Source organism: Aythya fuligula, chromosome 1 (genome assembly GCF_009819795.1).
Source record: "Aythya fuligula isolate bAytFul2 chromosome 1, bAytFul2.pri, whole genome shotgun sequence".
NCBI classification, from domain to species: Eukaryota; Metazoa; Chordata; class Aves; order Anseriformes; family Anatidae; genus Aythya; species Aythya fuligula.
Window position 1 is genome coordinate 5,919,298 of NC_045559.1, and position 19,171 is coordinate 5,938,468.

The window sequence follows — 19,171 nt, forward strand, 5'->3', positions numbered from 1 at the left end:
TGCAATGATACCCACTGCAGGTGGCATGGCTTTTGCTTTAAATTTCACCAGAGGGATGAGGAAGGGAAACCTGGAGGTTGGAGAAAAAAAGTATTGTGATCTTAAGGCATTTTCATTTGGATAGCAGAAGAACAGCTTAGATCAAATTCTTCAATGCTGGGAAAGCTTTTCATAAAATAATAGAACTAGACATGACTCCCAGGCTGTGACAGAGATTTTTGAAGAGAGACCTGCCTACATATTGTCAGAGGGTGTGCTAAAATGCTGTTATTATGCAGATAAAGAAAAGGGTGGAGAGAAGGGGAAAAAAAAAAAAAGATATGTTACCCTGTCACATAACAGAGAGATCTGGTGAGCAAAAAGAAATGGTGCTCTCATTCCTCTTGCATCTTCTGCCACCAGTTTTGCTCTGTAAGGTGCAGGAGGGTTTAAATGAGGTAATGTTTTTTTTTTATCCTTTGATAAATAGCAATCTTGTAATTCATGTAAAAGTTAATGTTAAAAGAATAATTCTACAGAAAAGTCAGTTTTCTTTAAGCATAGTAATACATGTTTCTGCTTCCGAGAGAGACAAAAAAAAAAAAAAAAAAAAGGCTACCTTTACGGCGTGTCGGGTTCATTAGTTCAATCATATAGAATCACAGAATGGTTTTGGTGGGAAGAGACCTCAAAGCCTACCCAGTACCACCCTGTGCCATGGGCAGGGACACCTCCCACCAGCCCAGGCTGCCCAAAGCCCCATCCAGCCTGGCCTTGGGCACTGCCAGGGATGGGGCAGCCACAGCTCCCCTGAGCAGCCTGGGCCAGGGCCTCACCACCCTCCGAGTGAATAATTTCTTCCTAATATCAAATTTAAATCTATCCTCTTTTAGTTTAAAGCCATCCCCCCTTGTCCTACCATCACACCCCCTGACACACAGTCCCTCCCCAGCTTTCCTGCAGCCCCTTCAGGCCCTGGCAGGCCGCTGGGCGGTCTCCCCGGAGCCTTCTCTTCTCCAGGCTAAACAACCCCAACTCCTTCAGTGTGGCTCTAGAGCAAAGGTGCTCCAGCCCCCTTCCATCATCCTCGTGGCCTCCTCTGGACTCGCTCTGATACGTCCCTGTCCTTGTGCTGGGCCCCAGAGCTGAACGCAGGCTCCAGGTGGGGTCTGAGGAGAGCAGAACAGAGGGGGACAATCCCCTCCCTGCCCTGCTGCTCACATGGTGTTGGTGCAGCCCAGGACATGGGCTTCAAGCTTTCTGGGCTTCAAGCACACGTTGCTAGCTTGTGTTGAACTTCTTGTTAACCCCCAGGTCCTTCTCCTCTGGGCTGCTCTCCATCCATTCTCCACCCTCCCTGGATTTGTGCTTGACATTGCCACAGCCCAGGTGCAGGGCCTTGCACTTGGCCTTCTTGAACTTCATGAAGTTTGCATGGCATTGACTCATCTGTACTGATAAGCTGTGTAAATGCAGATTTTCAGTGAATGTGATGTTTATCCCACTCTCTGTAATGCGTTACCTTGTTCTGTGGGTACAAACTTGTTTGATTTATATCGGTTGTTCACTCATTAGATTCTTTTTATTACTTACCACCATTTGGATGTTCAAGCAAAAATATGACTGTGAAGTTTTGCCAAGCATTTGAAGTGCTGACCAATAGTCAGGCCTACCTAAAGCAAGATTTTATTCATTTTCTGTGCAAAAGAATTACAATTCTTCAAATACAAAGAAAAAGGAAATAGAGATTCAACAGAGTAGCCATTCCTTGATCTGTCTTCTTGATCTGGAATGTTTTTTTTTGGTTTTAGTGCTAAAATATTTCCAGTTTGACTACATGCCCCAAATTGGTTAGGTATTACATGACTAATACACTGGAAACATGCAGTCCTTGTACTGCTGAAATGAATTCCACTTTAAATTAAAGTTAAAATGAGATATCCAGGTGCTAGAATAAACATCCAGTTTCATACCTGCCATTAATGATTGCCTAAATGTGTTTTTTGAATTATTACCACAAGGCTTTAATTTCAACTGTGGCAAGACGTCGCAAGTAAAAATCAGATTATACAAACAATGTGCACAAGGCAATGTAATTATGTTATAAATATTAAAACCAATGATCTTGTCTAGATTTAAAATAAATGTTTACAGCTGTGTGCAGTTTGGCTCTTCTCAGCTCTTCTCTGGGATTCACCTGTTCCTACATTTCTCTAAGAAAGCAGTTCCCTAGGGCTTTTAATCTTATCTTATGATGTATTAATATAATATTTTATGTTCTTCATTGAAACTTTAAGTGAACCATTTTGCTGTTACTAATTTGTAACTGTGAAACTGTCTAATATTCCCTGCCACACCACATCTTCCCTACCACACCCCCACTCTGAAGCTACTTTATATCATATAAAATCTTAGTTGCACCTTGAAATAATGAAATTAATAACTACTTTTCCATAGTTACTCTGCTAGTTGTATTTGGTCCAATGGGGCAAAAAATAAAAAAAATAAAAAATAAAAAAAATGTATTTCTAGAAATATAGCTCTCACTTACTCAGCCAAACATGATACCTTTTCTCTGGGCAGTAATGGTTCATGGATATACTTATTTCCCAAGATTGATCAAACACATTTCGAACATTTGTAAACCTGGTGAAAGGGTCTCCACTGGAAGCCATGTGTGAGCAGATGTGTCTGTACTTGGAGTATTTTGTCTGCCAGCCAGAGAGATTTAGGCACTGATGAAATAGGAAAAAAAAAAAAAAAAAAAAAAAAAGCATAAAAAAAAAATTGTGAATTTTACATAGTTGGTTTACTAAAGAGAAGTTAGAGGTTTGTAACCAGAAAGCTATGTAAGTAGTCAGAATTTACAGGCAAAGATTTCTTTTCTATAGTAACCAAGATTAGGGTCTTTATGTGCTTTTAAAAAAAATAGAAATAAAAAAGCAAATATAATGAAGTGTCTTGGAAAACGGTATACTATATTTTTAGTATAGCCATTTTCCATGAAATACTGCTGATTGGTTTCTAATGATTTTATCTAAAAGCAAGAAGAAATTACCTTACTTTTTGCCACTGAAGAACATGTTTCATTCATAGGAAGAAGTGGAAAAATCCGAGTTAGTGGGCATCATTTAGAAGGAAACCTAATAGATTAACTTTGCCTATAGAAAGATATAACAATATTCTCTATAATTATATTGCGTCAGTTCTAATTTACCAGTTATTTCTGATGATTTTAAGAAGCTCTGACTAGAGAAGGAATTGAAAATTTAAACTTTAAATATGATAAAGAAGCCTTACAATTTTTATATTAAATGACATTATTATATCTGTGAATGTATATTGTTTTTTCGAAGAAAGGCTTTCTGTGTGCAACAGCACATCAAAGAAAGGATCTTCACAAGGAAAACTTTATAATAATATTAAGTTGTTCATTGCATGACCTATTTAGAGTACTCAGATATTTCTTGTTGTAGACTACATAATTAAATTTTAAATGGAACATGATAAAGAAATTATACTGGTGATCTCTAGAGATTTGAATACCCTATTTGGATCTTTACAAGAGTGTAGCGAAGGCATACTTTAAAATTTAATAAAGGTCTGGCCTATTTTTTTTTCTTTTAGATGTTCTATAGCTGCTACGGCAGTCTTATTTCAAACTGTATTTGCTCTCCACGTTATATACTCAGGACTTGCAATAAGAGACCAAACTGAAATTATTAAAAGTATATATACCTTAAATTGAGAAAAACCCCATTACGCATGATGCAGAACAATTAATGAATGAAGATAAGCTCCTAAAGACTTGTTATAACCAAGCTAGCAACCACCCCTTCGTAGACCAGTGTTTAAGCCAAGCCAGTGAGAGGAATGGTACCATGTCCGGGGAGATGTAATTTAGTGAGGTGGAGTGCTCATGCACAGTGCAAAGCCCTGCGGGCACAGGGGAGATGATGTTTGGAGCTTAAATGAGAAAATGCTCTGCTTCAATATCAAAGGAATGATTTTAGTCTCTAGCCTCTTCTGTTTGTTTCTGTGAAAGGTACTTTATATTTAAAGAAGAACAAATATTTTAAATATAGAATAACCACATGGATTATTTATTTACTTAATACTAGGTTAGTAATGATAACAGAAGTAAAATTTGTTTTACTTTTCATCTTTTATGTAGCGGTTCAATTTTGCATTTTACTCAGGGGGATTAAAGTTTAAATGGTCACTTCCTCTTCTAGGCTTTTTTTCTAGGCTTTTCTTATTTGTTGATTTAAGAAAATCAACAAATAATTTGCATAGATATTTTTCATAGGAGGAAAAAAAAATCTCTGCAGCCCCTGCTTAAGTCTTGAGCATAACTCAGTAAAACTTAGATTTTGAGGTAAAGGCCATTTAGAATTGTCATTGAAATTTTTTTGGAAGGGTGGGAGAAAATCTGCAATAGAATATAACAGCAAGGATAAATTGATGTGTCAAAAAGTTATATTCAGTGTGGAAATTTAAATCGTTAGCTTCTCTTAAAATAATTTGTAGTCTTCATATATTTTAAGCCAGCAGTCTGGAGTAGGTTACAAATTTTAAGCCCTCTTGATTTGATGCTTAATTCTTCACTCTTTCATAGATTTGTTTAATGGTGCCTAAGTTTCATTTACTGTAGAGACATGTTCCAGCGTGTCTACAGCATTTTGAAAATAGAATTTGAGTACTGAAGTCATTTCAGTACTTTTGAAAAATGTTAACCTGCAACTTTACCATTATTTAAATCTAATGCAACTAAGCTTTTATCTAAAGGGAAAAAGAAGAATTGACAACCCACCATATGACAAGCAAAATGAAATCTCTTGATCACTAACTGTCAGCAGTCTTTCTAATACTATTGTGTTAGGGAATGATATGTCTTCCAAAGAGCTAAGTACACAAGGTTTTGAATCATTTCTGTCTTGACAGCCTAACCCAAGTAACTACTTGTAAGTGCTTGGATGAATTATAAAATCTATGTGGCTCTGTAGAGTGAGTTAATAAAACATCCATGAGCATTTTAATTACTATGAAATGAAAAGGATATTTTTTTCTGACAGTAATAGACGTATGGACTAAATCCAGATCAGTTGCTATCTTCATGGGTATTGCAGGGACAAAGGAGATGGGGTTAGTTTCTGTCTGCTTTTTTGTTCCCCTTCTGGTTGAGGTGTTCTACCTAGCAATTTCTCTCACTCTGAGAACATGAGGTTATACGTTTTTCTTCTTGTGCTTCGTATATGATGGATGTCCACTCATGTCACCAGTGCTGCTTTGCTAGTGATGCCAGGCTTGAACACCCATCCACTGACACTATACATCTCTCTCTCCTGGTCTACAACAGAATTTTCCTTACACTGATACAAGATTTTCTAAAGTTTTATTCGTCTTTATATAAAGCAGGGATTTGGTGTAGTCCATTTGTGACCCCCCTCTTCAAATGGAGACATTCTGCTTTCCACTTCCAAATCTCTTCTCAAAATTCACTTTCATTTAAAGGCATATAAATAATAGGTCAAGAAAATGTTGCTCATCCCAGGTGGCAGGCAGTGGTAGCTGATAACATTAAAATCTCTTGAATGTCAAACTATATGCAGCTAACCAGAGTTAGTCTTTGGAAATTATATCATCTTGTATCTTTTCTGAAACCACATCATTAAAAAGAAGAGAAAAAGATTCCAACTCTCAATATTTAATGTTCTGGAGTCAACTGTCTCAAAGAGCAGTTTTTTCATAATTTCGAAGCCTGCCACTTTCTGAAGAAAATCATTATTTTAAATTGAGACTCAATGTAACTAATCACTAAAAATCTTACATTTGACCTTTTTCTATGCCTCAGATGCTTATTTATAAATAATACTTTCATACAACTTTTGAGCTGTTTTTCTGTACTGCAGGCAGGACTGCCTATGATACATGCTATACAGGAATGCCTTGATGCTGTATGGTACTTCTGAGGTGCAGTAATATAAACAACAGTAATTATTTGGAATAGTAACAGGTTTGATGTTATTATAAGTGAATCTACTTTTCTGAAGGAATAATATAAATGTTTTCTCTTTACTATTCTGATTTCTTTTTTCTAAGTAAAGCTTCAATATCATTAAAATGTGACATGGAGTTATTCCTTCTGGTAGCTGTCGGCATTTTTGTTGTCATTTTACTTCCCTTTTGAATTATATATTTATTTATTTTTTACAGCTGATGTTAATCTTAATACACACTTATGTGCAATCTGATCCCTTTCTGAAGAGGTATTTTTAAAATCTTAAGAGGAGTCTAAGGAGCATAGAGGTGATTATCCATATGTGCTTACTGATGACTTGCATTCAAAAATTATGAAGGTACTAACTGTAAGATTCACATTGCCTAAATTTAGTGATCATAAGCATCCTCAGTCTAAAGAACCAGGAGAGAAATGAAGAGAAATAGGTGCCTTATCTCAGGACAGGGTGAGTAACCTTGGGGAATTGTTTTTCTTTCTCTGCTGTCTGAAAGTAGAGCCTGGGGGAATAGCGTAGACTAGATGTTTCACCTGATGATAGCTTTAATTTAAGGTGAGTCCTAGCAGACTGAGTTTTAGAAGTGTTAAAGGAGCAAATGACGTAAACTGGTGCCTGCTGGAGTTTTGAGGACGTTGGCATCCTTAACCTCGAAAAACTTTCAATATTTGGTACTTAAGTCCTAAATATAGACCTTGGGAAGGAGGGGGAAAGTCAGAAGAAGTGATTATTGGACTTGATACAGCTCTGACCCAGAAGGCAGGTAGCTGTTTTCAACATGCAGAGCCTTCAGAAATCACTGTTTGCAGTGTAGAAATGGCTCCTAATTATACATAGCCTTTAAATCTTAAAATGAGTGTAAGTGATTTTACTCAGTAATCTGGCTTTTGAACCCATCACTGTTTTTCACCAGCAATCGTTAGCATCTCTCACAAACATTAATGAATTTGACAAATTTGACAGCAGATCTTTATCTTAAAATTCAGGTAGGGCTTTTGTTTTTAATCCCTATTGTAAAATTCTGAAACTAGACACACATTCCTTTTTTTTTCTTTTTTTTTTTTCCTGTTATTCACCTTTACCAGACTTCCAAGCTTCTTTTTAACTTGTCATACAAAGCCTTGCCATCCATACGTGCCCAATGAGGATAATGTGCAGCAGAAATGAAAGGACTCAGATCTCTTCATTTCCATTCCTGAAGGTGAATTCCAAGATCGTGATTATTTTTATTTATACAGTGCCTAAAGAGTGCTAAATACTTTATGGAACAAATAAAAGACCTCTTGTAAAAAGCACGCATTCCTATAATCTAATTTTAGTCTCAAATCAGGCAGTATGAATGCTAAACAGCAGGGCTTGAAGAAAAACGGAAGGTATATGAGGGCTACACTAATAAGATTGAGCAGTTATTTAGGTTCATTATCTGTTCCACTTAATAGTGCTGCAGTGTCTTACTGGTTTAAGTTAAATTTACATTGGTCTGGGGAGAAGATTTGACTGACACAGGAATAGTATTTCTCGGGCTTGCTCAAAAAATGAGCCTTTGAATGGCAACCTGAATGAAGACAGAGAAAGGGATCAGTATGGATGGGTTTTGAGAGGTCAATCTGATGTAAGAAACAGCAAAGGGGACAAACTTAATAAGACATCCTTCCCCCTAGCTTCATTTTCTACTCAAAATACACGTTCACCAAGTTAGTCATTTGTGTGTACCCTTTTCTTGAGTGATGTTTAAGCACTTAAGATCATCAGAAAGTCAGTGGAAAGGACAAATCTTGTTAGGAATAATTTGAGATGTAAATATACATTTGGAGAAAAAAAAAAAAATGTGTATACACATCTGCTTCTGGAGAAACAGCCCAGAAACAGAAGTTTAGGAGTGTTTTGTTGACATGGAGGAGCTTTCTCTTAGTATTTTTGCTACAGCATAGGTTAGGCATGTGACTGTTCTGGAGTTTTATCACGGAATCACAGAGTGGTTAAGGATGGAAAGGAGCTCTGGGTCCATCTGGTCCAACCTCTGCTCAAGCAAGGCCACCAGAGCAGGGTGCCCAGAACCATCTCTGACAGCTTCTGGAGATCTCCAAGGAGGAGATCCCACAGCCTCTCTGGGCAGCCTGTGCCAGGGCTCTGTCACCTACACAGGAAAGCTCTGCCTCCTGATGTTTGGATGTCAGGCCAAACCTCTTGTGTTCTGGTTTGTGTCCATTGCCTCTTGGCCATGTCCATTGCCTCTATCCTGGCAATAGCCAGACATCATCTTCTTTGCATCTTCCCTTCAGGCATTTATAGACGTTGATAAGATCCCCCTGTTCTTCCTCTTCTCCAGGCTGAACTGTCCCAGCTCCCTCAGCCTCTCCTCATAGCAAGGTGCTTCAGTCCCTTGATCATCTTGATGGCCATCCACTGGACTATTTTCAGTATGTCCAAGTGTCTCTTTTGCAATGGGGGCCCAGAACTGGACACAGCACTCCAGGTGTGGCCTCACCAATGCTGAGCAGAGGGGAAGGATCACCTCTCTTGACCAAATGAACACTTTGCCTAACATGGCCAAGAATACACTTGGCTTTCTTTGCAGCAAGGGTGCATTGCTAACTCATGTTCAACTTGGGGTCTACCAGGACCCTAAGTCATTTTCTGCAGCGTTGTTTCCCACTGGGTACCCTCAGCATGTCCTGGTGCCTGGGGTTGTTCCTCCCCAGGTTCAGGACTTTGCACTTTCTGAATTTCACAAGGTTCCTGTCAGCCCTCCTCACCAGCCTGCCAGGACTCCTCTGGATGGCAGCACGGTCCTTTGGTGAATCAGCTGCTCCCTCCAGTTTGTCTGCACATTTACTTTTATATCATACACTTAGTAAAGAGTTAGAAATGAACTGCTGATACACAGGATTTTTGTGTGTGTGATCGTTAGCATTGGTCCCTGAAGAGCAGTTGTAAGACACATTGGGACAATGTCAAGAAACCTGCACCAATAGTCCTGGGACAGCAAAGACACTGCTTTAGTTCTCTCTTCAACATTCTCTGCCTTCTGAGCATCACTTTTGTTTATGAAATACCTTTGTATCATTTACAGGAATTGCAAATACATGAATGACTCCAAAAGATTTGCTATGTTAGCAACACTTAGAGAATCCTTACTAAAGTATTTAGGTGTAAAAAATAAAACACCAAAACCCTAGCACATTTCCCTAGTGTTCAAGGTTAACAGTTTATACTTCATCTACATTATATTAAAAACATTTTTACTGGAGTCCATAAATGTTAAACATTTTTAAAAGGCAATGATCGCAGTGGGATTAGATACATTACATAAAACCAGACACAAGACCTGCAAGCAGTAATTGGTGACTGTTTTTTATTTTTGGAGGGTGCTGACTTGAGATTCCTCCCATGAGGTGATGCAGATTTTCACATCTGGACCTTGCCATTATAACCAGGAGGTCCCTAAAGCTCTTGTGGTCAGCAGAAGACAACTGAGAGCCCTGATCTCAGGTGTTCAGAGCAATCTCATAGTGGAGCTGTGATACTGTTACTAGCAATGATGTTTTGCCAGTTCAGAGCCACTGAGGACCTACCCCACTTTCTTTATATGTTCTCCTGATGTATTTTGCAAGCTGTGCCCTGCGCAGCACTTCTACAACAGCAAAGTGCCAGCGCGGCGTTTCTCTTAGCTAGGCTATAATGGAACATATTTTTCATTCCGACCCTTGGAATTTTAACGCTTTTGCACTGTTTCCTGCAGGGAACGCTTAAGTTTCAGCAAAGCCATGATGTTGTAGAGGGGATGCAAATCATGTCTGTTTGCCATAATCTGTTCTTAATGAATGAGCATGGAGAAAGGAGGGAAGAAAACAAGGTGCCAGGCTTCACCTAGCACAAAAAATGGGTTAATCAAACATACTGGACAGCTGCAGGTGTCACAGACTTAGGTTCAAATAGCAAGTCCATATTTCTGATGCAGGCTCTTAATTCATGCTCTTAAAAGGCAGTTGTGGTAGGTAGGTAATCTGCCAAGGCCAGGAGCTCAGGAGCCCATCTCTTACCTAGAAGCTCAAAAATTATTTTCCTCATCAAGTTTTTCTGTTTGGGGGTGCAGATGCACCTGCACTAATACATCCATGGATGCCGAAGAGATCGTAGCTTCCTGTGTCTCAGGCGCTGTGAGCTTTCATTCCAGGATCACATGTGGAAGTAAGCAGAAGTTCCTGCGACTAAAAACTTTTATTTAACAAAAATGAAATATTACTATTCATGTCATGAGTAATTGAATCCCCAGATGTTCTCATTCTTTATCAATGGCTGGGGACAATATGACTCTAGATAGACTGTGACAACATGAATTGATTTTTTCTTTATTCTTTCTTTCTTTTTTTTTTTTTTTTAAACCTGCAAAGTGACTGGTTTTTTTTTTTAGCTGATTGCTTGAAGCTGACATTATAGGCTGTGCAGCTGTAAAAAGGACCTTCTCATTTTCATTGAGAATAAATAAAATAAAGTATTGCAGAAATAGCTTTGCTTTTCCCTGGCCCTGCCTTTGCAGAAATAAACAGAGATAACTTGGATAAAGCAATTGAATTTGGAAAGGCATTCACAAGAAGAGATGGTTGCTGCTAACACTGAATATTTAGAACATAATAATAAAGCTAATCATGTTACCAAAAAGCCACCTGTTACTTTCTTTATTTTTTTTCTAAAACATAAAGGTCATTTAGTTGTTTTTGAATTTATAGCAGAGATCAGAAATCCAGCTCTTATAAACCTTATTAAACGCAAGGTAGTAATTCCTTATTAAAGTTGAGTAGATAAAGAAACCTTGGCCACTAACATTTCTAAAGCTGTTAAAGATAGATGTTTCCATGAAGGAACAGAAGCAGAAAAACTTTAAGTGCTTGTTAAGGCACACACACACAGTGCATACAAGCAATAAGTCTGTTCTGCTGAACTGTGAAATTGCACTGAGTAATTTCTCTAATAACAGCACAGATATTGCACCTCTGACCCCAGTGGAGCTGCGGGCTCGCTGCAGCAGCTGGTCACGGCGTCAGCAGAAACTCGGGCGACCTAAGCACAGGCTGCAGCGCTGAGCAGTGGGAAGATGAAGAGAAAGGTGGCAATCAAAGAAATGTGACATACAGCTTGCAAGTGTTCTGTCTGATTTAAAAAATTCAGAAAATGATAACAGTGAAAGTACTTCATTTATTGATTGATTGAGTTTTCTTTTAGCCCCCACCCCATGACCTGTTTTTCAGAGGAGTCCAGAGCTGTGTGTGTAACAGCTGCCCCCAACTTGCAAAGAAAGTATTCAAACCACTATGAGTGCACAGCAGCAGAAACTTCTAATTGGCATTTCATTGTGGCTTTTGCTTACAGAAAGGATGCAGTGCTGATGGTTTTTTTTCTCTGTGTTACAAAGAATGCCTGTAGAAATATCAGTTCAGTTGAAGCTGGGATTTAAAAAAAAAAAAAAAAAAAAAAAAAAAAAGCATCCCCCAGGAAAATATTGTGCATACAGAAATGGGAGAAGAAATCATATAAGAAAAAACATTCAGTTAAAGCAGTGCCTTGTATCTTCTATTTCAAAGCTTTCAAGGTGAAAGAGAGCGATGTCGTTTAAAGGGGATATGATTTGGCAGAGTTATGAACTCATGCCACAACCCCAGACCTTTTATGGTCACTTAGAATTAATTCAGAGTTTATAAATTGAAGATTTAGATTTCCGTTGAAGTTTTACTGTAAAAATAGCGAGTCTGATGCACGACAAGTACTTAGTTGATTGAAAATAATAATCAAAAGTTTCTTTAATGACTGAGAAAAATTTTGTCAGTTCTTCTTTCTTTTGGTGCTGTTTAGGGCAAGTCAGTGAGAGGTTCTGCTTTGTTTCTTCTGCCTTCCATTTTGTCTTGTGAGTGACTGACTTTCTTCAGCAGTTCCATCAGGTAGTGAATGTGACATAACAGGAAATAAATTCCCATCAAGAGTTTCTCTCACAGTAGCAGGAACATAACAGACATTTTAGATATTAACCCATTTGAAAAATTCAGAGCTCAGGCAGGCGTTGAAATACTGGCAGTCAGGTTTGGCTTGCTATACTAATGCAGGTTTTTGAATTTTGATCTTTACCAGGTGATTTTTTTTTTAAGTTCAGGAATGCTGTACAGTCTTGGTAGTGGGTGTTGGACAATAAAAAATATGTGGTGGAAGCAGTGCATCTTTATAGCAGCATAAGAGTTGTTGTTCGGGAGGAAGCCAGCAGTTCATCTGGCATTATTCACTAGCTGCTTTGACAGACAAGCTGACAAAGTCTAGAAGAGGCAGATCTGGAAATAAATATCTGCAAGAAAATCCTCACTTTCCCTATGCAAACCTCTTTTCATAGCAGTAAGAAGATGGTTTATAGTCTCTTTTTCTAAGGTTTTCAGAACTTCTATGACTTCTGATATTCTGCTCTTTTGAGAGATACAGATGTTCGGTTTTCTTCCAAATTTCAGCTGTCATTTCTTCTGATGAACCAAACCCCAAAACAGGTTTTAGATCAACTCCATTCTGGAAGACAAGACACAACATTAAAGAACTGTGGCAAGAGTTCACAAACTGATTACTGATAAATAACAGCAACAACAAAATCTTTTTTTCCCTTTATTTCCTTCATTCTGCATGCATCAAAACCAGTTTCATGTGACTCTCTAAAGGCTTATAAGATTCATAGTCTCCGTAAATCTCATGTTGAAGCATCAGCTCTAAGATAAATCAGAATGTCCAGAGCAAAACCAAAACCAAACAATCCTTCACCAAGCCCACCCTGAATATTATTCTTCCAGTGTAAGAGCCTCTCAGAGTAACCAGAGGCAATTCTCTTGGTTGATGATTTTCCTGCATCCAGTACTGCCCGTGCAGTGCTCACTGGTGGGCTGCTGCTCTCAGACACATGATGCACCAGACATCTTTTGCCTCTCTCACCATCTTTTCTAGTCCCTACATTCAGAAATTCTCAAAATGTGCCTTTCCAAAAAATCTACTCCAATCATCACTGCCTGTTACTGGATCCGTACGTGTTTTATGATTCTGAGTCTGGATAACTGAGATATGATTTTATAATGAAAAAACCCCTGAGGGAAGCATGGAGATGTACTGTGAAAAGATACAGACATTTTGTGTTTTATTTGTAGGAACAATACTCCCTTTCTTTTTAACAGAAAGGAATACTAAATTAAAGAATAGACTTGTGTCTCTTGTGAAGCTCCTGAAGATACACCAGTTGTGGCTGGACTAAGTACATGTGTTAAAATTGATATGATATATCAGGCTAAAATTTGGAAAAGATACCTGATCAGATCACTGATAATATTACTGTCTCCTTTCTTTCTGCTAAATCTGCAACCTTTTGAATTCAAAGTGAATGCTGCAGCTAGGGAAATTCAGGAAGACACAAGTAATGGGGGCTATTGATGGCAAACTCCATACTGGAAAGCTGTCTTGTTATTGAATGCAAATGTGGCTTAGATATGTAAATTATATTCAAGATTTCATCAGTAAGGCTTTAATGTATCTAGAAGCTATCTTAAAACATTTAAATAAAATGTTAATTGAAAGTATAGAATAGTATTAGCAAGCTCTTTCAAAGAAAGCTTCAATTCTAGGCACGTAACAAGGAAGCAAGAGCTCTGATCTAGTCAAACAGAACCTCCCATGGTAAAAACCTATAATTGTTTTAAAGTTCTCTAAAAACCTACATCTCTGTTCTCATCTCATCCCACACACTGTGATATTCCTTATGTTCCTCACTCTCTCCTCTGAGCTGACTTTCTTTGTAGCCTTCTCCCACTCCCAGCGTGCTGCCTTCTCTCACCTCCTACGCATGGAGCTGCCTCCTGCTGCCCATACAACAAGCACTTTTCTACACATCCCAGCCCTTTCCTTGAGCTCATCTGTGCCAAATTCCCCATGAAGCCATCAGGGTCTTGCCCTGCATCAAAATCCAGAGGGTAAACTTTGTTTCCAAGCTCAGGAAAACTTAGTAATAAGCCAAGCAGTGAATTTAGATCTTTAGAGACATCATCAGATGGTGCAAAGGACTGTTCTTTATATTAAAAAAATAAAATCAAACTAATTTTAAAGAGTCGAGAGAGTAGTTGAACTAGACTGTATCATTCTTGTGCTTATGTAAATGCTTTCACAAACTGCAGGGCAGTTCTCAGTAACAATAGTCTTGGGAACTGTTGACTTCAACCAACTCAGGTCCAATTTATCAACAAGTCTTTGAAATTAGTACTAAGAGCTAGTGATGTGGGAACAGAGAAGCAGAAGCATCTCTTGCTGCTGCTCAGGTTTTGATTGTGCCTCCTTACCTGCTCATTAAGCAGAGGGATTTTGGAGGTATTTGCAAAGTTGCTTTCCTATCTGCAGATGGTCTGCAACAGTGACAGCAGCTGTTCCAAAAGCAAGCATGAAGGGAGGTATTATCATTGCTTAGCTATGTTTACAAATTTGTAACAAGTCTACTATTTAAAGTATGTTCTTTTGTGACTGCGTGCAATATGTTGTCATCTAAATGTTGCTGGATTGATGGAGGGTATCAAAGGTGCAGAGTTTTCTCTGCTTTTTAGTGGTTTTCTTCTTGTAAAACTTGTGTGAATCTTGTAGATTTAGGCAGAGGTTGCGTGGATTAATACCATAGCTTGTGACTTGTGCTCCTATGACTGGGGAAAAAAGCAGGACAGCCACGTGATAGCATTCAGCTGACAGGAGTTTACTGGATAAGGCTGGAGAAGTGCTTGAGCTCAGGAAAGACATAGTGCTGCACTGAAAAAAAAAAAAAATCTACAGAAAGAGCATTTTGGTTTTGTATTTTGAATGCCCTTTTGATGATAGGGGAAAATTGTTGCCTAGGAAAGATTTTTATGGTCTTTTTTCACAGAACACTATACTTATTAACCAAAGGAACTCAGTCAAATGTTATGGCTCAGGGACACCTTTGGAGGACCAGGATGCTCTCACATGACTCCCATCCAGCTCTGCAAGGAGCAGCATTTCAGACATGCTTTAACCACGATGCCCTGTGGACACAATCAAAGCACACAACCCATGCAGGACTCAGCTCTTGGAGCTGTCAAGACCATATCAACCCAAACCATTCAAGAGGGGTGACAGCTGAGGTTCTGCTCATGCTCCTCTAGCAGAAGTTTCTCAGTTTCAGTGCAACCTTTCTGTAGCGATTTACATAAAATGGTTGCCATTGAGGATGCCTTTTTTGCTTTGCAGAGCATCTATGAATGGAGGATTTCTGACTGTACTTTTCTATGGAGAGTGTTCACAGGAAAAAAAAAAAAAAAAAAAAAAAAAAAGAAGCATGTAATCACAAATTTAAATATAAATTCTAAACTTTTTAGTAAAGAAGTGAAACATCCAAACTTCCTCATTTCCCTTGGAGATAAGTTGTGTTTCCATGTGGTTCCCTATTTGTGTGACTCATCACCGATTTTTGTTATTCCAGCTTTGCTCTGAAACAGTTCTTCACCCTCCCAGGTGAAGGGATCCATCCCACAGTCTTTTACAGATCCATATTGGAGTGAGATGAATCATTCTCCCAAACTGTTTTCACTGTTGACTTGAAGGGTGCCTACGCAACAGGGTTCCCATGTAAAAGTCCACGCTGCAGACAGGGGAAGTTGAGGGGGATAAGACTCACTGTTGTCTCTGCCATCATTTTAGGGAGCCTGAAGTTACTATTCTCACTTTTTGGAAATAACACATGGAGGGAAAGTGTAGTGATGTTACAGGTCCAATATGTGGTGACATTTGGCAAGATGCAGAGGTGAGGCTGATGTAATGAAGACTGGTAAGGTGAGAATTGTTGCGTGGTTTTGAGCATTAGACATTAATGAATATTTTGGTCAGTGAAAGATATTTAGTTATCTTTCTGGGAGTAAGAGATTGTCATTTCTTGATATGGCTTGCAAATTGGGAAGCAGAACTAGAAAAATGCATTTAAAAAAATGCACCCAGCAGAACTGGTTTTATTAGAGTCTTTTATCAGAGAAAAAGAGGTGGTGTAGGTGTTTAGAGCTTGTTTCAGTTGGGTGTGAGTATTTACAGAAAGCTCTAAAATGTAGGGCTGAAGGTTATATGTGGGTCTGATGAAACCAGAAGGTGTATGCTGTGGCCATTGCCTGTTGCAGGTTAGAAAAAAAGGTCCTCATTTTCTGCCAGGACAAAAAGCCAGAATTTGCAAGTCTGTCTCTGCATGTGTTGTAGCCTACAGCTGCTCAGGGTAAGTTTTCCTGTGCTCAAGCTTGCTATTATCCACCTAACCTTTGAATACACCTGTGAAATCCAATCAGAAAGTAAAAATCTATCATTTACTTCCCTAATACCCTGGGACAGATTGCTGTCTCATTAGAAAGATTCAGCAAAGTAATTCAAGACCTGTAAGGTGCTAATAAGGCCCTGTCTTTAAAAATGGATTGGCTGAGTGGGAAGTCTGGCAGGTCCCCAGGATGGATATCTGGCTACGGGCTGGAATTATTTCTGTGCTGATCCGCTCAGTGTGTTTGGAGGATCTACTTCCACCCTGCAGAGCAGGAGGTTTGGAGGCTGTTGACCCATGAAGGTCTGTGGATCCAGTTTGCTGCACTGATTTTTGGAGAGAGGCAGAAAAGCTTACCATATTTTGCAGCTACAGTCCATGGGCAAGGGCATAGCCTATGAAATTATTCCTATTATGGGCATATTCCTATTATGCCCAGCCCTACACTGTAGTTATATTTCACTAGGGTGCCATATAGGCTTTAGGTAGTTTGCTGTGCTGAAGTGAGCTGTTTGAGCTTATCATTGTAAATATCTTATTTTCTATGCATACTTGGGAAAGGAAGCTTTGAATTTTAGAAAGGGAAGGGCAGAGAGATGACAAAATCAGAAACTGTGCACTGAAAAGTGACTGGGCACAGCTCTTTAAAATATGGGATTTGCAGTTGTACAGAGTTGATGTGAAAGAGATGCAAATTCCATTCAGGCTAAATTCACATTTAGATTTAAAATGCTACTCATGTGGACCAGCCCATCCCAGGCCAGAGATAAGCTAATACACCAGCCAAATTCACTCTATTATTAAGTTAAGAGACTATCAAATGACCCCAATGCAGTGTATTTACATAATGTCAATAATGAGTCTTTTTATAGGAAGGTGTTGAGGAAATGCAAGCAGAGTTTGTAATACGGTACCACGCTTCCAGTCTGGCTTGTTTCTCATTTCACAAAGCTTTATGTGATGGATCCATCTGTTCCCAGGAGATGGGAGTGTGCTGATGCCATTTCCATGGGAGACTTTGTTTCTAGGTTGAAGTTTTCTGAAATCTCTGGAAGTTACCTTAGACTTGGAATTCATTGCCTGGAGCTAAGTATCGCCAAAACCCTCAGCATAGCTAGCAGGGATTGTCTTCAGTGGCTGGGTGGGGCTTTTACTTAATTTGATCAAGGCTCATTAAGGCTTCAAATCTCTGAATGCACATTCAAAATTGAGTGACAGGAACTTCTGGGAAAGTTTTGTTGAAAAGCCTGGCATAACCAAGTAATTAGAATATAGCAGTACTTCATATGCAAGTTGATTGTCACAGCCTGTGTCAAGAGAACTCATAATTTCTGAAGGATAAGACCATATGTTCCAAAAAGAGCTTTCAGAATGTGGGATACTTGTTTTGCAAGTTATTTTTTCCTCTCCCTGAAAAAAAAAAAAAAAAAAAGCACCAACAAAGTGTTATGAAATGAGATTTAAAAATCCCTCATACTTAATTAAATTGATTCTCCAAGAAGAGGTCCCAAACCTGTTGGATAAATGTGTTCTAATAGCTGTGGTTTCTGATTTACTTCTGGATGTAGCTGAAATAAAATGTTGCAAGGATAGCTGAAAGGACACTGTTATCCTAAATATAAATCTAACAATGTTTAAGATTTTTAATATATTTTTTTCCCCATTTATATAGTGTAATGCACTAGTTAAGGACCTCATCATGTACAATGGCAACCACGATGCTGGTTATAATTGGCCCCTGAAACAAAGTATGGCCAGGATAGTACACCAGATGTCCAGATAGATTTGTGTGTAGCAACTGGAAATGTTGCATACTGTGGTTTACATCAGCATTGACTAAAAATGTAGATGACTTCATCTTCTTCCATTTTAAGCTATATCTAAATCACCTGTATTGTCCTAAAAACTTCTTGCTTCTTGAATGTAATACGAAAAAGTAGCTTGGGCTACTTAGTAGTTCTGCCTAAACGTCAGAGCTGAACCTGAGCTGACATTTCTGAGGGCAGAAGAATTCTGCTCTAACAGGAAGGAATAATATTGACTAACAAGATTTCAGTCTGCTCTTGGAGACCCTGAATGTATGCTGTAGTTACATTTTTAGAAATTAGATTTTGTTTTCATTAGCAATAATATTCTAATAATGGGGTGGTGAAAAGTGACCAGAGTCAGGTTGACGGGTTGGGATATTTTTATTCCCCATAGGGACAAGCACACTCGAAGACATGATTATTGCCTCAAGAGACTGTAATGTCCACAGTCACAAGCACAACTTTATCAGTTAATTAAGGATATCCCCCTAAGATTTCTTAACAGATTTTTTTTTCTGTATTAGATATTGAAGAAAAGTGCCATACACAACCAGTCTTTGCTTGCCTCGCTAAGAAGTTTCACTTATACTGTTGTGATAAAATGGGGTAATATCACTCTCAGATGTATTTTTTTTTATTTAATATTACCCGGAATAAGTAAGAAATACCTCCACTGGAAAGGCTGTGTGTAGATTTGGTGTTTGTTGGCCTTGTAAAATTTGCTGGTCCATGTTTCCCATGGAATATTGATTGAGACATTAGATGAAACCTAAAAAATGCATTCTAATTGCACAGTGATATCAACTGTACAAATGTCCTCATCTGGGCTGGCTGTTCTACACTATCCAAGGTAGATATTTAAAATAGGCTGGGGGGATTGCTTACTACTCAATGGGCAGAAATAACTATTACTATGGGATGGGGGAGGAGTTAGTTGTTCAGATGTGGACACATTCTTGAAGAGTTTTAAAATCATACAAAATATTTATCCTATTAAATAGGACATAAAATATAAAATAATTGTACCTATTTGTCCTTCGACTCCTAATGGTGAGAAAGGGAAA

General features: G+C 38.5%; 1 protein-coding gene across 1 annotated transcript in view; it reads left to right on the forward strand.

The window, feature by feature from the left end:
• The window catches only part of CELF2 (CUGBP Elav-like family member 2), a 366,000-nt gene that overhangs the window by 65,419 nt on the left and 281,410 nt on the right, over positions 1–19,171 (forward strand). The gene's annotated exons all lie outside the window — the stretch shown is intronic.